The following is a 13,224-nucleotide window of genomic DNA, read 5'->3' as shown; positions in this document are numbered from 1 at the left end:
CCGACAAGACTCCTACCGCCAAAAAAAGTCAGTAGTTAAGAGCTTTATGGGCTAACGCGTGAATATAAAGCTCTTAACTACTGTGCTACAAAGTACACTAACACCCATAAACTACCTATGTACCCCTAAACCAAGGCCCCCTCACATCGCCACCACTCTAATAAGAAATTTGAACCCCTAATCTGCCGACCGGACACCGCCGCCACCTACATTATCCCTATGAACCCCTAATCTGCTGCCCCTAACATCGCCGACCCCTATATTATATTTATTAACCCCTAATCTGCCCCCCCAACATCACCGCCACCTTACCTACACTTATTAACCCCTAATCTGCCGACCGGACCTCGCCACCACTATAATAAATGTATTAACCCCTAAACCGCCGCACTCCCGCCTCGCAAACACTAGAATAAATAGTATTAACCCCTAATCTGCCCTCCCTAATCTCCCGCCCGCACCGTCGCCGCTACTATAATAAAATTATTAACCACTAAACCTAAGTCTAACCCTAACACCCCCCTAACATAAATATAATTTAAATTAAACGAAATAATATTCCTAAAATTAACTAAAATGATCCTACTTAAAACTAAATACTTACCTAGAAAATAAACCCTAATATAGCTACAATATAATTAATAATTACATTGTAGCTATTTAAGGATTTATATTTATTTTACAGGCAACTTTGTATTTATTTTAACTAGCTACAATAGCTATTAAATAGTTAATAACTATTTAATAGCTACCTAGTTAAAATAAGTACAACATTACCTGTAAAATAAATCCTAACCTAAGTTACAAATACACCTAACACTACACTATCATTAAATTAATTAAATAAATTACCTACAATTAGCTAACTTAAAATACAATAAAATAAACTATTCTATAATACAAAAACAAACAAACACTAAATTACAAAAAATAAAAAAGAATTACAAGATGTTTAAACTAATTACACCTAATCTAAGCCCCCTAATAAAATAAAAAATCTCCCCAAAATAAAAAAATGCCCTACCCTATTCTAAACTACCAAAGTAATCAGCTCTTTTACCAGCCCTTAAAAGGGCTTTTTGTGGGGCATTGCCCCAAAGTAATCAGCTCTTTTACCTGAAAATAAAAATACAATACCCCCCAACATTACAACCCACCACCCACATACCCCTACTCTAACCCACCCAAACCCCCCTTAAAAAACTTATCGCTAACCCCCTGAAGATCATCCTACCTTGAGTCGTCTTCACCCAGCCAAACCGAGGAGGTCCTTCATCCAGTAGAAGTCTTCATCCAAGCGGGGCAAGAAGAGGTCCTCCATCCAGTAGAAGTGTTCATCCAAGCGGCGTCTTCAATCTTCATCCATCCGGAGTGGAGCGGAGCCATCTTCAAAGGAGAAGTCTCGGAGCCATCCTTTTCAACCGATGACTTCCCGACGAATGAAGGTTCCTTTAAGGGACGTCATCAAAGATGGCGTCCCTTCAATTCCGATTGGCTGATAGGATTCTATCAGCCAATCGGAATTAAGGTAGAAAAAATCTGATTGGCTGATGCAATCAGCCAATCAGATTGAAGTTCAATCCAATTGGCTGATCCAATCAGCCAATCGTATTGAGCTTGCATTCTATTGGCCATTCGGAACAGCTAATAGAATGCGAGCTCAATACGATTGGCTGCTTGGATCAGCCAATTAGATTTTTTCTACCTTAATTCCGATTGGCTTATAGAATCCTATCAGCCAATCGGAATTGAAGGGACGCCATCTTGGATGACGTCCCTTAAAGGAACCTCCATTCGTCGGGAAGTCGTCGGTTGAAGAGGATGGCTCCGAGTCGGCTCCTTTGAAGATGGCTCCGCTCCAGATGGATGAAGATTGAAGACGCCGCTTGGATGAACACTTCTACCGGATGGAGGACCTCTTCTTGCCCCGCTTGGATGAAGACTTCTACCGGATGAAGGACCTCCTCTGCGCACCTTGGATGAAGAATTCGGCTCGGCTGGGTGAAGACGACTCAAGGTAGGATGATCTTCAGGGGTTAGCAATAGGTTTTTTAAGGGGGGTTTGGGTTGGTTAGAGTAGGGGTATGTGGGTGGTGGGTTGTAATGTTGGGGGGGTATTGTATTTTTATTTTCAGGTAAAAGAGCTGATTACTTTGGGGCAATGCCCCACAAAAAGCCCTTTTAAGGGCTGGTAAAAGAGCTGATTACTTTAGTAGTTTAGAATAGGGTAGGGCATTTTTTTATTTTAGGGGGATTTTTTATTTTATTAGGGGGCTTAGATTAGGTGTAATTAGTTTAAACATCTTGTAATTCTTTTTTATTTTTTGTAATTTAGTGTTTGTTTGTTTTTGTATTATAGCATAGTTTATTTTATTGTATTTTGAGTTAGCTAATTGTAGGTAATTTATTTAATTAATTTAATGATAGTGTAGTGTATTTGTAACTTAGGTTAGGATTTATTTTACAGGTAATTTTGTACTTATTTTAAGTAGGTAGCTATTAAATAGTTATTAACTATTTAATAGCTATTGTACCTAGTTAAAATAAATACAAAGTTGCCTGTAAAATAAATATAAATCCTAAAATAGCTACAATGTAATTATTAATTATATTGTAGCTATATTAGGGTTTATTTTCTAGGTAAGTATTTAGTTTTAAATAGGATTATTTTAGTTAATTGTAGGAATATTATTTCGTTTAATTTAAATTATATTTATGTTAGGGGGGTGTTAGGGTTACACTTAGGTTTAGGGGTTAATAATTTTATTATAGTAGCGGCGACGGTGCGGGCGGGAGATTAGGGGTTAATACTATTTATTCTAGTGTTTGCGAGGCAGGAGTGCGGCGGTTTAGGGGTTAATACATTTATTATAGTGGCGGCGAGGTCCGGTCGGCAGATTAGGGGTTATTAATTGTAGGTAAGGTGGCGCGACGTTGGGGGGGCAGATTAGGGGTTAATAAATATAATATAGGTGTCGGCGATGTTAGGGGTAGCAGATTAGGGGTTCATAGGGATAATGTAGGTTGCAGCGGTGTACGGAGCGGCAGATTAGGGGTTAATAATATACAGCAGGTTTCAGCGATAGCGGGTACGGCAGATTAGGGGTTAATAAGTGTAAGATTAGGGGTGTTTAGACTCGGGGTTCATGTTAGGGTGTTAGGTGCAGACTTAGAGAGTTTTTCCCCATAGGAAACAATGGGGCTGCGTTAGGAGCTGAACGCTGCTTTTTTGCAGGTGTTAGTTTTTTTTTCAGCCCAAACTGCCCCATTGTTTCCTATGGGGATATCGTGCACAAGCACGTTTTTCCAGCTTACAGCTACCGTAAGCAACGCTGGTATTGAGGGTTGAAGTGGAGCTAAATTAGGCTCAACGCACCCTTTTCTGAGCCTAACGCAGCCCCTCAGACAACTCTCAATACCAGCGTTGTCTTAAGGGTGCGCTGGGAAAAAAAGCAGCGTTAGCTACGCGGGTCTTTCCCGACAGAACTCTAAATCTAGCCATTTTGTTTTTATATAATATATATTTTTTTTTTATTTTAGTATATTTTTAAGATTTTACATGCAAAGTGTTTTTTAAGACTCCAAAATATGAGAGGTCCAAATTGTTAAAATAAAATAATCAAAAATAAAAAAAATATTGCAGAAACATCTATTAAACTAGAGTGCATAGAATGGCACATTGGCGTCCTCTGTCCTGAATGGTCAATTTTCTGATATGGATCCTGGTAAAAAACCCACACTTAAAGGGACAGACTACACCAGAATTGTTATTGTTTTAAAAGATAGATAACCCCTTTATTACGCATTCCCTAGTTTTGCATTACAACACAGTTAAAATAATACACTTTTTACCTCTGTGATTACCTTGTATCTAAGCCTCTCCAAACTGCCCCCTTATTTCAGTTCTTTTGACAGATTTGTATTTTAGCCAACCAGTGCTCACTCATAGGTAACTCCACGTGTATGTGAGCTCAATGTTATTTTTATGACACACATGAACTAACACCATCTAGTGGTGAGAAACTTTTTTAAATGCATTCAGATAAGAGAAGGCCTTTAAGGTCTAAGAAATTAGCATATGAACCTCCTAGGCTTAGCTTTCAACTAAGAATACCAAGAGAACAATGCAAAATTGGTGATAAAAGTAAACTGGAAAGTTGTTTAAAATTACATGCCCTATCTAAATCATGCAAGTTTATTCTGGACTACAGGGAGTGCAGAATTATTAGGCAAGTTGTATTTTAGAGGATTAATTTTATTATTGAACAACAACCATGTTCTCAATGAACCCAAAAAACTCATTAATATCAAAGCTGAATAGTTTTGGAAGTAGTTTTTAGTTTGTTTTTAGTTATAGCTATTTTAGGGGGATATCTGTGTGTGCAGGTGACTATTACTGTGCATAATTCTTAGGCAACTTAACAAAAAACAAATATATACCCATTTCAATTATTTATTTTTACCAGTGAAACCAATATAACATCTCAACATTCACAAATATACATTTCTGACATTCAAAAACAAAACAAAAACAAATCAGTGACCAATATAGCCACCTTTCTTTGCAAGGACACTCAAAAGCCTGCCATCCATGGATTCTGTCAGTGTTTTGATCTGTTCACCATCAACATTGCGTGCAGCAGCAACCACAGCCTCCCAGACACTGTTCAGAGAGGTGTACTGTTTTCCCTCCTTGTAAATCTCACATTTGATGATGGACCACAGGTTCTCAATGGGGTTCAGATCAGGTGAACAAGGAGGCCATGTCATTAGATTTTCTTCTTTTATACCCTTTCTTGCCAGCCACGCTGTGGAGTACTTGGACGCGTGTGATGGAGCATTGTCCTGCATGAAAATCATGTTTTTCTTGAAGGATGCAGACTTCTTCCTGTACCACTGCTTGAAGAAGGTGTCTTACAGAAACTGGCAGTAGGACTGGGAGTTGAGCTTGACTCCATCCTCAACCCGAAAAGGCCCCACAAGCTCATCTTTGATGATACCAGCCCAAACCAGTACTCCACCTCCACCTTGCGCATCTGAGTCGGACTGGAGCTCTCTGCCCTTTACCAATCCAGCCACGGGCCCATCCATCTGGCCCATCAAAACTCACTCTCATTTCATCAGTCCATAAAACCTTAGAAAAATCAGTCTTGAGATATTTCTTGGCCCAGTCTTGACGTTTCAGCTTGTGTGTCTTGTTCAGTGGTGGTCATCTTTCAGCCTTTCTTACCTTGGCCATGTCTCTGAGTATTGCACACCTTGTGCTTTTGGGCACTCCAGTGATGTTGCAGCTCTGAAATATGGCCAAACTGGTAGCAAGTGGCATCTTGGCAGCTGCACGCTTGACTTTTCTCAGTTCATGGGCAGTTATTTTGCGCCTTGGTTTTTCCACACTCTTCTTGCCACCCTGTTGACTATTTTGAATGAAACGCTTGATTGTTCGATGATCACGCTTCAGAAGCTTTGCAATTTTAAGAGTGCTGCATCCCTCTGCAAAATATCTCACTATTTTTGACTTTTCTGAGCCTGTCAAGTCCTTCTTTTGACCCATTTTGCCAAAGGAAAGGAAGTTGCCTAATAATTATGCACACCTGATATAGGGTGTTGATGTCATTAGACCACACCCCTTCTCATTACAGAGATGCACATCACCTAATATGCTTAATTGGTAGTAGGCGTTCGAGCCTATACAGCTTGGAGTAAGACAACATGCATAAAGAGGATGATGTGGTCAAAATACTCATTTGCCTAATAATTCTGCACTCCCTGTAGACTGTCCCTTTAAACAGAAAAAAGTCTTCATTCTCCTTCATCAACGCCAGATGTGATCAGAACTTCCTGTTGCATGACCATATTCATATGTAAGATGCAGGTGACTATACAAATGTCTATAACCTTCAGTAGCACTTAAAGTGATGGTAAATGCAAGTGTATAACAAATGCTAGGATTTACCATCACTAACAATCAAGTGAAGTTTCAGTGATCAAACATGTAGAAAAGGTGTGCTAAACTCACCCTTTCTGTGATGTTGCAGATCGCTAAACTCAGCGGCTCCAGCCGACCATGGCACATCAATCTCCTTCAATGAGGATACGTTTGCACCTCTGAACCAATAGCTGTGCTTATCAACTGAAACGTTTCTGTAGGCACACACAGGTATTGGTTTAGAGGTGCAAGCAGCACCTCATTGGTAGAATATCGATGTGCCGTGGGCGCCAGGAGCCACATTAGTAGGTGCATGCCACAAAAAACACCTGCCAAATGTATTTACTGTATGTGGGAAGTGGCACCATAGGAGCCCATATCCTCAAAAGACAGCATGCAACACACACGATATACCCCACACATAAAATAGGGAATTGAACATTTTCAAATAAGAGGTTAGCTAGCAAATTATTGCTGTATAAATGGCATGCATACTAGGTAACTAAAGTACTTTGGGCTTTGAAAGGGATCATAGCAACCTCCAAAAAAACAAAATTTATGCTTACCTGATAAATGTCTTTCTTTCCGGATTTTGGCCCCAAGTTATCAAGGTCTGTCGGACCTGATCCGACAGTGCGGATTAGGTCCGACAGACCTCGCTGAATACGGCGAGCAATACGCTCGCCGTATTCAGCATTGCACCAGCAGCTCACAGGAGCTGCTGGTGCAACGCCGCCCCCTGCAGACTCGCGGCCAATAGGCCGCCAGCAGGGGGGTGTCAATCAACCCGATCGTACTCGATCGGGTTGATTTCCGGCAATGTCTGTCCGCCTGATCAGAGCAGGTGGACAGGTTATGGAGCAGCGGTCTTTGTGACCGCTGCTTCATAACTGCTGTTTCTGGCGTGCCTGCAGGCCAGCAGGAGGAGGCAAAGAGCACCACAGTTAAACTGTTAAGTATCACTCCCTTACCCACAAACCTCCAGTCATTCGACCAAAGGGAAATAGAGAATAAGGAGCAACACAAGGTGCAGAGGGGCCTGAGGTTTCAGTAAATAAGAACTGTCTAATATAAAGGGCGGGACCGTGGACTCACCATATCCGGAAAGAAAGAAATTTATCAGGTAAGCATAAATTTTGTTTTCTTTCCTAAGATATGGTGAGTCCACGGGATCATCAATTACTGTTGGGAATCAATACCCAAGCTAGAGGACACAGATGATTTGGGAGGGACAAGACGGGTAACCTAAACAAAAAGCACCACTGCTTAAAGAACCTTTCTCCCAAAGGAAGCCTCAGCCGAGGCAAAAGTATTACATTTGGAAAATTTGTAAAAAGTATGCAAAGAAGAAAAAGTTGCCGTGTTGCAAATCTGTTCCACAGAAGCTTCATTCTTGAAAGCCCAAGAAGAAGAAACAGCCCTAGTGGAATGAGCTGTAATCCTCTCAGGAGGCTGTTGTCCAGCAGACCCATAGGCCAAACGAATTATACTTCTCAACCAGAAAGAAAGAGAAGTAGCTGTAGCTTTCTGACCCTTACACTTTCCAGAGAAACAAACAAACTGGGCAAAGGACTGGCGGAAATCCTTAGTCACCTGTAAGTAGAATTTCAGAGCATGCACAACATCTAAGTTGTGCAACAAATGTTCCTTATGGGAAGAAGGATTAGGACATAGAGAAGGAACAACAATTTCCTGATTAATATTTCTATCTGAAACAACTTTAGGAAGGAAACCCAACTTAGTAAGAAGAACCATCTTATCGGCATGAAATATAAGATAAGGAGAATCACATTCCAAAGCTGAATGTTCAGAGACTCTTCGAGCAGAGGAGATAGCAACCAGAAACAAAATCTTTCAAGATAACAACTTAATATCTATGGAATGCATTGGCTCAAACGGAGCCTGCTGCAAAACTTTGAGAACCAAGTTAAGACTCCAAGGAAGAGAAATCGACTTAAACACAGGCCTGATTCTAATCAGGGCCTGACAAAAGGATTGCACGTCTGGGACATCTGCCAGATGCTTATGTAACAAAATGGACAGAGCAGAGATCTGACCCTTCAGAGTACTTGCTGACAAACCTTTCTCCAGGCCTTCCTGGAGAAAAGACAAAATGCTAGGAATCCTAACCCTACTCCAAGAGTAGCCCTTGGATTCACACCAATAAAGGTATTTACGCAATATTTTATGGTAAATTTTCCTAGTGACAGGCTTGCGAGCCTGAATTATTGTCTCAATGTTCGACTCAGAAAACCCCCACTTAGACAGAAGCATTCATTCTCCAAGCAGTCAGATTCAGAGAAACAAGATTTGGATGAAGGAAGGGACCCTGAAGTAGAAGGTCCTTCCTCAGAGGTAGTTTCCAAGGTGGAAGAGATTACATTTCCACTATATCTCCATACCAAATCCTGCGTGGCCACGCAGGGGCTATTAGAACCACCAACGCCCTCTCGTGCTTGATTCAAGCAATGACTCATGGAAGGAGGACAAACGGAGGGAACAAGTATGCAGACCTGAAATTCCAAGGGACCACTAGGGCATCTATCAGAGCCACCTGTGGATCCCTTGACCTCAAACTGTACCTCGGGAGTTTGGCATTCTGCCGAGATGCCATCAGATCTAGTTCCTGGGTGCCCCATTTGAAGGTCAGGCTGGGTAACACCCCTGAATGGAGCTCCCACTGCCCGGGATGAAAGGTCTGTCTGCTTAGAAAATCTGCTTCCCAGTTGTCCACTCCTGGAATGTTGATAGCAGATAGAATGCAATTGTGAGCTTCCACACACTGGATAATTTGGGTCACCTTCTTCATGGCCAAGGAACTCTGAGTTCCTCACTGGTAGCTGATGTAAGCCACTGAGGTTATGTTATCTGTCTGGAACCTGATAAACCGGACTGAGGACAAATGAGGCTAAGCAATCAGAGCATTGAAAATGACTCTTAACTCCAAGATGTTAATGGGAAGAGCAGACTCCTCCCGAGTCCATAGGCCCTGTGCCTTTAATGAGTCCCAGACTGCTCCACAGCCCAGCAGGCTGGCATCCATGGTAACAATCACCCAGGAAGGTCTCCGAAAGCATGTGCACTTAGACAGATTTCCCTGAGCCAGCCATCACTGGAGAGAGTCTCTTGTCAAATGATACAGATTTATCCTCTGAGATAGATCAGCATAATTTCCATTCCATTGTTTGAGCATGCAGTGTTGCAGAGCTCTCAAATGGAATCAAGCAAAAGGAACGATATCCATGCAAGCAACCATTATTCCAATTACCTCCATACATTGAGCCACTGATGGTCAAAAAGAAGACTATAGGGAAAGGAAGAAGAGAGAATCTTGGATTTTCTGACCTATGTCGGAAATATTTTCATCATTAGGGAGTCTATTATAGTCCCTTAGAAAACTACCCTTGTGGCCGGAACAAGGGAACTCTTTTCCAGATTTTCTTTCCAACCGTGGGAGCGAAGAAAAGACAACAAGATCTCTGTGTGAGATTTTGCTTTTTGAAAAGATGGAGCCTGGATCAGAATGTCATACAGATAGGGAGCCACTGCAATACCTTGAGACCTGACCACTGCTAGAAGAGCTCTCAGAACCTTCTAAAAAATTTGGGGAGCTGTAAAAGGCCGAACGGAAGTGTCACAAATTGAAAGTGCCTTTCCAGAAAGGTGAACCTCAGATATTTGTGATGGTCCCTGTGAATAGGAACATGAATGTAAGCATCATTTAGATCTATGGTCATCATGAACTGACCCTCTTGTACTAAAAAAAGAATGGAACAAATTGTCTCTATCTTGAAAGACGGAACTCTGAGAAATTTGTTTAAAAACTTTAGGTCTAGAATCGGTCTGAAAGTTCCCTCCTTTTTTGGAACAACAAACAGAATGGAATAAAACCCCAGACCCTCTTCCTGAACTGCGACCAGTACAATTACTCCCAGGGAGGAGAGAACTTGAACGCATTTCAAGAACGCCCCTTTCTTTGTCTAGTCTGCAGATAATTTAAAAATGTGCAACCTGCCCCTGGGAGGAAAGATTTTGAATTCCAATTTGTAACCCTGTGAAACTATGTCCACAGCCCAAGGATCTGGGACCTCTCGCATCCAAGCTTGAGAGAATTGAGAAAGTCTGCCCCTCACTAGATCTGGTCCCGGATCGGGGGCAAACCCTTCATGCAGATTTAGAATCAGCTGCAAGCTTCTTCAATTGCTTCCTCTTATGCCAAGACTGGTTGGGCTTCCAAGAGGGCTTGGATTGATACTGCAGACAAAGGGGAAGTCTTACCTCTGAAGTTACGAAAGGAATGAAAATTACTCTGACGACCCTTCGTTCTATTCTTTTTATCTTGAGGTAGAAAAGAACCTTTTCCACCCGTAATATCAGAAATCATTTCTGTCAGTCCTGGACCAAACAATGTCTTTCCTTATAAGGAAGGACTAAAAGCTTGACCTTAGAGGAAATGTCCGCTAACCAAGATTTTAGCCACAAGGCTCTATGGCCTAGCACTGAAAAGCTAGATGACTTAGCACTCAGCCTAATCACCTACAAAATTGCATCCGAAATGAAAGAATTAGCCAGCTTAAGAGCTTTAATTCTGTCTTGAATTTCATCTAAATGAGTCTCTACCTTGAGAATCAGACAATGCATTTAATCAGAAGGATGCAGCACTTGTCACAGTGGCAATACATACTGCAGGTTGCCATAATAGACCTAGATGAACGTTAAATAAACTTCCATCTTTTTATCCATAGGATCTTTAAAAGAGCAAGTATCAATAGGAATAGTAGTCCTCTTGGCTAGAGTAGAAATAGCCCCTTCTACTTTAGGAATCAAGTGCCATGACTCCGCAATAGAGTCAGCGATTGGAAACATCTTCTTAAAATTAGGAGACGGGGAAAATGAAACATCCGGTTTCTCCCACTCCTGAGAAATAATATCTGTAACCCGATCTGGGACCAGGAATACTTCCTTAGTAGGATGAACTTCAAAGTAATTATTACGTTTACTAGACTTTTTAGGATTGACCACGACAGGAGTGTCTGCATCATCTAAAGTAGCCAAATCTTCCTTTAACAAAACACAAAGTTGTTCAAGCTTAAATCTGACGGAACGTCCATCAGTTTCAGACAAAGGAATTACACTTTTTGAATCTGAGATTTCACCTTCAGAAAGGTCTGAGGCATCTTCCTCATCAGATTTAAGAGGAAGAGCCATCTGAGACAAACTACTGGTATCAGAAACCTTGCCATCTGAGTTCCTTTTCCTCTTATGCTTTCCCTTTAACATAGGAAAAGAAGCTAATGCTCTTGACACCGCTGACAATATTTGCACGGCAATTTCTGCTTTTAAATATGCCCCACTTGGAGCAATAGAGGAAGCTCAGGGCACTACATGTGACGCCATTGAGGCTTGGGACATTACAGGAAAAGGCTGTGGTAATACCTGAACAGCATTATCCTGAGAGACATTAGGCACATTATTCAAAAATTTTCCTTTACACTGTAAAGTCTTTTTAACACATGAGGAACAGCATTGCATAGTAAATGCAATCTGAGCTTCTAAACACAAAAGACATGCATTAAGCTGATTATGTTCCTGTTCTGAATTAGACATGATCACACTAAAAAACTCACAGTAATAATACAGATGCCTTTATTAATGACCCTCTGCAAGGGACAAATATTGATACCCCACAGAACAAAACTGAGCAGATACGCTCCGGAACCCTTTGAATATAAAATAAAATACTTTTTGAACCTCAGGAAAACCCCACACTTCAGTCTAACTGAGGCGCCTACCTGACTACTAATTCCGGAAACTAATAGGAGATAAATCCTCACTCTCTCTGCCACCGGCTGTAAGGACGAAGACTAAAACGTAGGCCACTTGATCGGGTTGAATTCTAGCTGCGCCACTAGAAGAGCAAAACCAAATAACAACCTACTTCCTGGTTACGTTATAGCGCAACAAATATACTCTCTTCTGCTTTAGAGAAAAGGAATAAATCATAAGCAGATGAGCTGCTTCTGATAACACACACACCGGAACCCCTAGAAAATAAGTCCTGTATAAATTAAAAATTAATAAATAATTAATTAAATCCCCTCAAGAATCTTAAAAATAAACAGCCTCAAAAATTAACCCTTTCTATCCCAAAAGGGTACAAGTCTCAGTCACAATGCCCACCAATTCTTAAAAAATGATTATTTGTCCCATAATAGGTAAATGTAGGTAATATAGTAAGTGCAAAGTCTCCCCATCCTTAAAGAAAATAGGCTCTCACCTGCCAAATCATCTGTCCGGCATGTAGACAGCTATCAGCTAGGCAAGGACAAAGCTCCTCACAGAGACCTGTAGGAAAGAAAAGACAGAGTCACCTATTCTGATTTTCTATAATAGGGCAGCACAAACGTTAGGACAATTCAGTAAGGCCCATCTTACAATTCCTAACCGCTTAAAAGCCACCGCTGCCCTTACTAAAGAGAGTAATATGGAGTACGGCTAGACCCCAAAAATCTTGCTTGCAGCAATAAAATTTAATTTTCTTCAGATACTAGAAACTTCACCTCCTCCATTGTCAGAGGCAAAGAGAATGACTGGGGGTTTGTGGGTAAGGGAGTGATACTTAACAGTTTAACTGCGGTGCTCTTTGCCTCCTCCTGCTTGCCAGGAGTGGTATTCCCAACAGTAATTGATAATCCCCTGAACTCACCATGGGCGCGATCCGATATATGGCGTAGTTTGCGGCGCAAGCGAGGGAACCCGCGTCGCCCGCAGTTTCAGCTCGCAACTCGAGCTATCCAATATATGGCACCATCAGTTGCTAAAGTGGCGTAAGTCTGACAAAGTAGCGATGTCCAGAAATCTGCATAAGTACAGATTTTTGGAGTCGCCAGTGACTTGCGCCACGTTAGAAACTGCCGGCGCCTACAAAACCTGACTAAAGTATGAAATCACCCGCTCCCGTACCCCACCGCCACCTAATAAAGTTATTAACCCCTAAACCGCCGCTCCCGGACCCCGCCGCCAGCTATATTAAATCTATAACCCCCTAAAGTGAGCCCCTAACACCGCTGCCATCTACCTTACCTACCCCCTAAAGTTATCCCCTACCCCGCCGCCATCTATTTTAAAATTATTAACCCCTAATTTAATCCCCCTACCCCGCCACCATCTATATTAAATTATTTAACCCCTAAAATACTAAACTATCCCTACCACTAAACCTAAGTCTAACCCTACAAATAGCCCTGAAAAGGGCTTTTTGCGTGGCATTACCCCAAAGTAAACTGCTCTTTTGCCAG

Source organism: Bombina bombina, chromosome 2, assembly GCF_027579735.1.
Source record: "Bombina bombina isolate aBomBom1 chromosome 2, aBomBom1.pri, whole genome shotgun sequence".
NCBI classification, from domain to species: Eukaryota; Metazoa; Chordata; class Amphibia; order Anura; family Bombinatoridae; genus Bombina; species Bombina bombina.
Note: the sequence above shows the minus strand (reverse complement) of the source record.